The sequence below is a fragment of the Cricetulus griseus genome, chromosome 7, assembly GCF_003668045.3.
Source record: "Cricetulus griseus strain 17A/GY chromosome 7, alternate assembly CriGri-PICRH-1.0, whole genome shotgun sequence".
In the NCBI taxonomy this organism is placed as follows: domain Eukaryota; kingdom Metazoa; phylum Chordata; class Mammalia; order Rodentia; family Cricetidae; genus Cricetulus; species Cricetulus griseus.
The window spans coordinates 63,233,217-63,241,212 of record NC_048600.1 but is presented as its reverse complement, the minus strand read 5'-3'; the positions used below and the strand labels follow the sequence as shown (position 1 = coordinate 63,241,212).

Here is a 7,996-nt window from a genome sequence, read left to right as displayed (position 1 = left end):
TCATCCTACACCCTGTTTCTGCTTTGAACATCGTGAAATGTGATCACAGGCATTTGTGCTGTCTCCTTTACCTGTGACAAACCATAACTCAAAAAACTTCGTTTCTTCTTTTTTTGCAAAATAAGCTGCTTTTGTTTGGCATAAACAAGAATGGGTTTCTAAAATTAGTCTAAAAATGTTGACTGTTTCTGATTGCATACAATATAATGCTATCCTATTTCTTCCCTTCATTATTTTTCTTATACTTCCCCATTTCAGTTGGTCCCCTTCTCCTCAGGTATTTCAGCTCCTGTTTTCATGTCTTTTTAAAAAAATGACATAGCTGCATTCACATAGTTGCTGTGAAGCCTGGACATCTAGACCTGAGGGTGGGGACAGAAGAAAGAGAAAACAGGAAGCAGGTAGCCCTGCTGATAAACTCATGTGAGTCACTGGTCTGTGAAGACAAGGCCATCCCCACTGAGCTGTGCCAGAGACCATGACTGACACTGGGCAGATAGTGCTTTTCGTTGGCTTTCCTATGTTTGGAAACTAGAAAATTCTGTTGCCATTGTTGATCCTACTTCTGGGATGGATTCTTATTCTTGTTTATTTGTGTTTCTAGGTTTCCACTCAAGACAAGTCAGGGTACTGACTGGGTTATCACCTGATTGATAAAGACCAGGTCTTATGCCCTATATGAGGAACCTGGGATATGAGTGTCTTGCTTTCTCAGCTTGTATGGAGGGTAAACCCCATCTTCCATAAGATTCCTAAGATGGGCAGTACAGATTCAGAAACTGTATTCCAATATTTGACAGCTGTAACAAAATGAAGCAAATGGACAGAATTCCCTAGCAACTACCAGCCTCTACCATTCAGGCCTGTAGGTTGCATTTTGTATCATGGGAGCAAAGCACCTAGAAACAATTTGTTTCTTTTAGTTAGTGTCAAATATAGACATAAACTGTCCCAGGAATCAAAGTGCTTGTAGCCACAGCTAAAAAGGTCAGAAAATTGCTTGGTATTTCATGGCTGGGGTTGTTCAAATTGAAGCCTATTACAGACTGAAACCAAGCACTCATTTGACCTTTTCATGTAGCAAGGTGTTTTATTATCAGAATGCTTTCTTTTTGTGATTCTTCCTCCTCTGGCCATTGTACTCTTGCCCACATATTTGAATTCAGGCCTGAGAGAAAAGAAGAAAGAGAAGGAAGAAGGAAGGAGAGGAAGAGGTGGAAGAGGTAGAAGGGGAAGAAGAAGAAGAAAAAGAAGAAAGAAGAGAAAGAAGGAGAAGAACACAGTGATGACAATGACTACACCTCGGTTGGTGATGAAAGAACTTTAACCCTAGCTTAGTGAGGAAGAATGGTCTCTTCAGTTCCAGAGAAGATTATTTGATTGGGAATCAGGATGCTTGATCTTGGGCAAGCATTTACTTACCTCTGGATTCAAGATTCCTCATTGATGGGGGGAAGGGGGATGTCCCTGGATTTAGACTCAGGAAAACTAGATTTGGCTTATGGCATGTTATGAATTTGAGGTTGTTATTTCCTACTTGAATATTGCTCATGGGAGTTATAGGGGTAATTATTTTATCATCCTCATAAATTTATGATGTTATTTAAATCAGTCTGCATTTGTAAAATTCTATGAAAAATAAGAGTTGTAGTTACATATCAGCTGGTCCCAAAAATTCCTGGATGTGTTGAAATTAAAATACTCCCCAAATGTGTTAAGTGCATTATGAGGTGAAAAACAAGCAAGCAAGCAACAAACTAAACAAGCAAGCAAGCAAGCAAAAAACTAAGCAAACCAGCAGCAAACAACCAAGCAAGGGGCAAGCAACCAAACAAGCAACAAAGAAACCAAGCAACCAAACAACCAACCAAAAGACCAAGCAAGCAATTAAGCAAGCAACCACTGTATTATTTTTCTTGTTGTTTTGATAAAATATCCAACAAAAGAAACTTAAAGGGAGGGGTTATTTTAAATGACATTTTGAGGATTCAGTCCATCATTGCAAGGCATGAGACAGCTGTCCACATTGCTTGTACAGTCAGGGTACAGGGTGATGAATGATGGTTGGTGGTCAGCCCACTTCATTCTCTTAGTTTTGTTGTTGTTCAGGATCTCAGCCCAAGGTAATGCTATCCCATGGAGCACCTATCTCATATTGGAAGTGGGTATCCCCATCTTAGTTAACATAATGTGGAAAACCTCTCATAGCCATGCCTACAACTCTGTCTCTTTGGTGATTTCAGGTCCTCTAAGTTGATGCTACCAACTATCAACCAACAAATCTGTGCCATTCTCCTGGTGAATCTTTTTCCTCACTAGGGTACCAACCTTTCCAGGAGCACAGGCCTCTCTGACTCAGTGTGTCAGAAATCGAACTTAGGACTTTGCCTTTAGATGAAGCTTTTCATTTTGCCTTTTGCTACTTAGTTAAAAGCATCATCATAAAGCATCATCATCTATTCACATGCAGAGCAATTTGAAGTTAATGTTCCTTTCACCTTTTCCTACTCCACCCTAATGAGCACCAGGTCTGAACAATTCACTTTCCAAAGTGCTTCTTGAGTTCTTTGCTTCCTCTGCTTCAGTCTCAGAGTGTACACAGGACTAGAGAGGTTATTTCATTTGGCTCAGGGTCATATTGGTGTATACACAGTGTGTCCAGCTCACATTAATAGAAGAGAAAATGCAGAAAAGTAGGTTTTTTTTAAATAGGATCATAGGTCAGCAACAATTCTTATGGTGTACAACTTGTTAAATTCTAACAAATTAAAATCCACAGGGCTTTTGATCCAGAAATTAAATTGTTAGATTTTTGGTTTACATTTTCAGTCTAGTATTTTCATATTTATCTTGGAAAGTTATTAATTTCAATGATGTCTATAATTTTAAAAAGTAAGAAAGTGCCTAAATATCCCAAAAGGTGACACATTAGATGAACAATATATCCACACAGTGTAATACTGCACCAAATGATAAGATTTTGATTGATTTATTCCTTGATTTCTTCTCCCTGGTATCAACCCTTAAAGACCTTTAAAAAAATCCATGCTCTATTCAGCACATAGCTCATGTTTGCCAAGCAGACACCCAGTGAGTATTTGTTGAATGAATGCCAACATGGCTGGTGGGCTAGATGGATGTGGAGGTACAAGGACAGAGTTTTAAGTATTCCTGCCACACTGATGATGGTTGAAGCCTTAGAGCAGAGGAGGTCACCAGGGGAGCGGTAAGGGCATGAGACCCAACCACACAATGCATCAGATGTGCCATTTTCTCATGAATAGGATTAAAACACAACCTTTTTGTTGCATTTAGGGATCAGAAAAGAGCTGTGAATGACATAGGACCTCTTGACTCACACTGCCCAGGTTTCAATTCAATCCTGCCATTCACTAATTGCTCAGACTTAGTCCAGTGTTTCAGTTTTCCATAGTCTAAGAGTTTCCTTCTATAATAGTGTGATAATACCTAACCCTCACAACTTTATGAGGGTTAGAGTTAGATGATAGTCCAGACCTCCAATCCAAATTAGATTTTATTTATATTTTATTTATATTTTTCCAACTTTTAAGCATGACACTTGAAACTTTTAATTGTGTGGGTTTGTGCATTGGGTGCAGTGCCTCTGGAGGCCAGAGTGGGTATTGGACCTCCTAGAACTGGAGTTAGAGGTGGTTGTGAGTAGGGTCCTCTGCAATAGCAGTGTGTGCTCTTCAGGGATGAACTTTATCTCCGGCTCCACTCCTTCTGTTCTTTTTTTTAAAAGCAGGATTTATTACTTTTAATTATATGTATATATACATACATATTTTATGGTTTGTAATTTAAATTAGAAACAATCTTATTTTATATATCAATCCCAGTTCCCTCTCCCTCCCATCCTCTCATGCCCCCCACTGACCCCATCCCATCCCTCTTCTGCTCCTTAGAAAGTGTGAGGCCTTCTATGGGGGAACATCAAAGTCTGTCACATTATTTGTGGCAGGGCCTAGGCCCGCTCCCATGTGTCTAGGCTGAGAGAATATTGCTCTATGGGGAATGGGCTCCCAATGTCCATTCGTTATATACATACATATATGCACATATACATACACACACACACACACACACATACACACACACACACACATTCTTGCCTGTGTATGGATATGTGCCCATGAGTGCTGATGCTCCCAGAAGCTGGAGTCATTGGATTCCCCTGGAGCTGGAATTAATTCTAGGTAGTTGTGAGCTGCTCTGGTGTGGGTGTTAGGAATCAAACTCCAGTTCTCTGCAAAAGCAGCACTCACTTTTAACCACTCAGCCATGTCTCCAGCCACCAGGATAAAATTTGAGTCCTAGACCAAGTAGGAATGACTATGTGAAAAGTATAGGCATTTTATAATGTTTTGTATTAACCAAGGTATCTTTTTATTTGTCAACTCTTTAAGTTTTTTTGTCTCTATGTATTAATCCCTGGTGACTAATTAATGAAAAAAATGTAGATGAGAGCCTGCGTTTTATACTTTTCAAGTCCAGCAGTCTTCCAGGCTGAAGAATCAGAAAGATAACTTGAAGTTTTGAAGATTTTAAAAAACTGGGGAAAGCAAAGGAATCCTGCCTGGGCACCTGGAGCTGTTTGTGAAAGGAGAGCTGTTTTTTCCCATTGGCTGGGTTGGCCTCTTGCAGCAGAGAACCTTGTGGACCCTCTCCCTTCCCAGGGCCTTTGGTTACAGACACTGAAGAATCTATTTCCACACTATAGTCTCCACTCTTGGGTGGATTGAGGTTAAGTTCCCCTAAGGGTTTGCCTCAGACCTCCAAATCCTGGGAATAGAGTTCCATAGGTTAGAGTTCCATAGGTCATGGGACTTCTTCCTCCAGGCATTTCTTCTGAACCAATGAAGCCAACTCTGGCAGGAGCATTCAATTGGTTTGCTCTATAAGACATGTTATAGACATTCCTGGGTAAAAAGCTGGTTGTTTATTGTGTGTCACTGCCCCCCCCCCCAGATACCAAATGGACTATCTGGAATTTGGAAATTGCACTGTTGGAAATTGTAGATCAGCAAAATTCATTATTTGGGACCACTGGTGTTGGTGGATTCTCTGATGGTGCCACCTGTGGCTGCTAATCTGCTACAGTTAGTTTTCCTTCCTGTAAGGGCAGCTGTCCAGGGTGCCTTGAAGACTGAGGCCTTGGCTTCTGGGGTATGACTTAGACACCAGGTTGCATTAGTGGGCTGGAGGAAGGGTTTCAATCCTGGCTGTTGAGGCTGTTGGGATGGCTGTGATGGGAGAGGTGGGGGATACACAGGCAAAGAGTATTCATATGGTTGAGTTTCATGTTCCCTTCATCTTATTTATGGCTAGGTTTTTTGGAGGTCAAAAGCAGGGACTCCTCAGAGTCACCTCTACAGCTGCTGACCCACCAGTCACCCCTGAGTTAGCAGAACTCATAGTTTATGACACCTATGGGGCTGATGTTACTACACCCCTGGGTGATGGAGAAATAACTATGGATATCGTCATGTCCCCAGACATGCAGCAGCCACTGTTGTTTGGAGACAAAGTGCACCAGCCCTACGTGCACAATGCATGGCATTTCCAAGAGCCCTGACAACCCTGAGATAGCTGCTACTTCGTATATGCACAAACTTTTCAACTTTGTCCACACAGCCTCACGGTGTACCTTGTTGCTAAAACACCACCCATCCACAGTAAAGCTATTAAGAGTACTAAGCATGTATTAATAAATACAAGTGGCTAGAAAAAAAGATTTAAAACTGACATTCTTTCATCTCTGATGAAGTCCCTGAACTCTGTGTATCTCCCAAATTTCTAGAGGAAGAGTGTCGCTCTGAAATGGTTTGCTTGAACAACAACACAGCTGAACTTAATCTCTTTTCATTCCCCCATTCAACAGGTATTTGTAGAGCTTTGTGCTGGGGACTGTGTGGGATACGGAGAAGTACAGTTTATAGATTTTGCCCTTTAAGCTTTTATTGCTTAATCACAGTGAGAGGGAGTCAATGAGACACAGTGTGAAGTCGTAGGATGATAGAGTCTGAACTTTCAGTTCTGGCAGTGGAAGCTTAGGGAAAATCATATGAAATATAGACTGTATTTCCTTCTAATGGAGCAAACTTCCCACAGTGGTGAAGTCGTTTATCCTTCTTTCCTGTCAGGGACTGCCATGTTCAGCCTGAGGAAGAAGTTTTCTCATCATGGTCAGGGTAGACATTTCCTGTGTGTGAGCCTGGAGGTAGGAAGAAACAGGAACGGATGAGCTGCCTTTGCCTCCCTGTCCCCCACCTCCCAGCCATTCCTTCCCAGCCCCTTTTATCACTTTTAAGAATAAGAGGCAGCCATTGACTGCTTCCTTCTACAGTCACTGGAGGCTTATTTCAGTGGGGCTGTATGACCCTGGACATGTACACCACAAGAGACAGCACTTGGCCCTTTCCTCTGGGAGTACAGGTGACAATGCTGCTAATATGGTGCTGGAGAGGTAGACTATCTAGGTTTGCTTTCAGTTCCTACCACTTAGCTGCTGTAAGGCCTGGAGCACATAACTGCACTATTTTGGCTCTTGGTTTCCCAGCCTCGGAAGCCGATGTAAAAATGAGGATTCAGTGATCTAATCTGTATGAATTTCACAGCAAGAACCCTGCTAGTCAAGTCGTAACTATATTAGCCACTATCATTATTGGCCCGCAGAAGGATAGGCGAGTCCTATGTTCAGAATGTATATACCCTCTTCTCCTATAAACTCACATGTTGAAATCTTCTTTTCTAAAATGATGGTATTAGTAGGTAGTAGCTTTGGGAGAGGAGTAGATTATAAGAAGTTTTATGACTGAGATTAGAACGTCTCTAAAGAAAGTCCTAATAGAGACAATTTGCCCCTTCCACCATTTGAAGTCAAAGTTAGAAGGTGATGTCTGTGGTCAAGAAGGTAGCCCTTACCAGACAGGAAATCAGCCAGTGATTCCATCCAGGGCGTTACAGCCTTTGCCATGATGAGAAATACATGTCTGGCATGTCTGTCTTAAGTTATGTAACTTATGGTGCTTGTTATGGCATCCTAAATAGATGAGACAAGGAGTTATGTTTCCCCTAAGGATACAGGGACCCGGAAGCAGCATCACTGTTACTCTAATAGTGAGAAAAAAGCTAAGTTACAAAAACCTAATGATTTTGGGACTCATTAAAAAGCTGAGGTCACAGACTAAGCAAATTACCTGTGGTGGGGAAGGAAGAGGCTCCTCAGAAGAGAAGCTGGACATGTGGACTCTATGCTCTGTGACGGTCATTAAGACAGGGAGGGATGGTATATAAATGGATAAGAAATCAACATGCACCTCAATGCTTTTCTACAGGTTGGGTATGGGTGAGCATGAACGAAGCCCAAGGGAACCCCGGGAAGGGGAGGAATTTGTACCAGATTCTGGGCTCCTTGTCAGAGATACTGGCCATAAGAGTACCCTGTGGAAGAGCAGAAAGTAGTGAAAACTCACTCTTAATAGTGTGTGGGAGGAAGGGTTGACACTGTAAGAAAGGCAAAAGACAGTTTTCTTTCCAGAATTTTGTCTCCTATAGGGACAGGTGCCCAAACTACTCAGGAAGGACAGCCCTGTAAATCTCCAGGAATAAAGAAAGACTGGTTGTGTTCCGCAAAAAAGCAGAGGGCTCAGAGCCAGGGATTAACTGTGTAAGAACGTTTCCAGGTAGTAGCTGTCCTGTGAAGAAGATTCACATCCATTTTGAAGCAGAACTGCTTTTAGTTTCACTTCCACACATATGCTCTCTGGCATGCTGTAAGAATATGGAGGCATGGCTGCCTATTACTGCTTTTTGATGGCAACATACGCCCACATCACCTGCCAGGTGGCATCCTGTGACTTGGGGATGCAATAGACCCACTTCAGGACTGACTAGCATAGCTGTCTGTGTCTCCAAGTGGCCAACCTGGCCCATGTCACCACTGTAGGCCTTGAGGAACCAGCGGGCTGTG

At 42.1% G+C, this 7,996-nt stretch overlaps 1 pseudogene; it reads right to left on the bottom strand.

Moving 5' to 3' along the window:
* Nucleotides 1-4,462: 4,462 nt before the first annotated feature.
* LOC113836765 lies at nucleotides 4,463-7,959 on the bottom strand (annotated as a pseudogene).
* Between the last annotated feature and the right edge of the window lie 37 nt (nucleotides 7,960-7,996).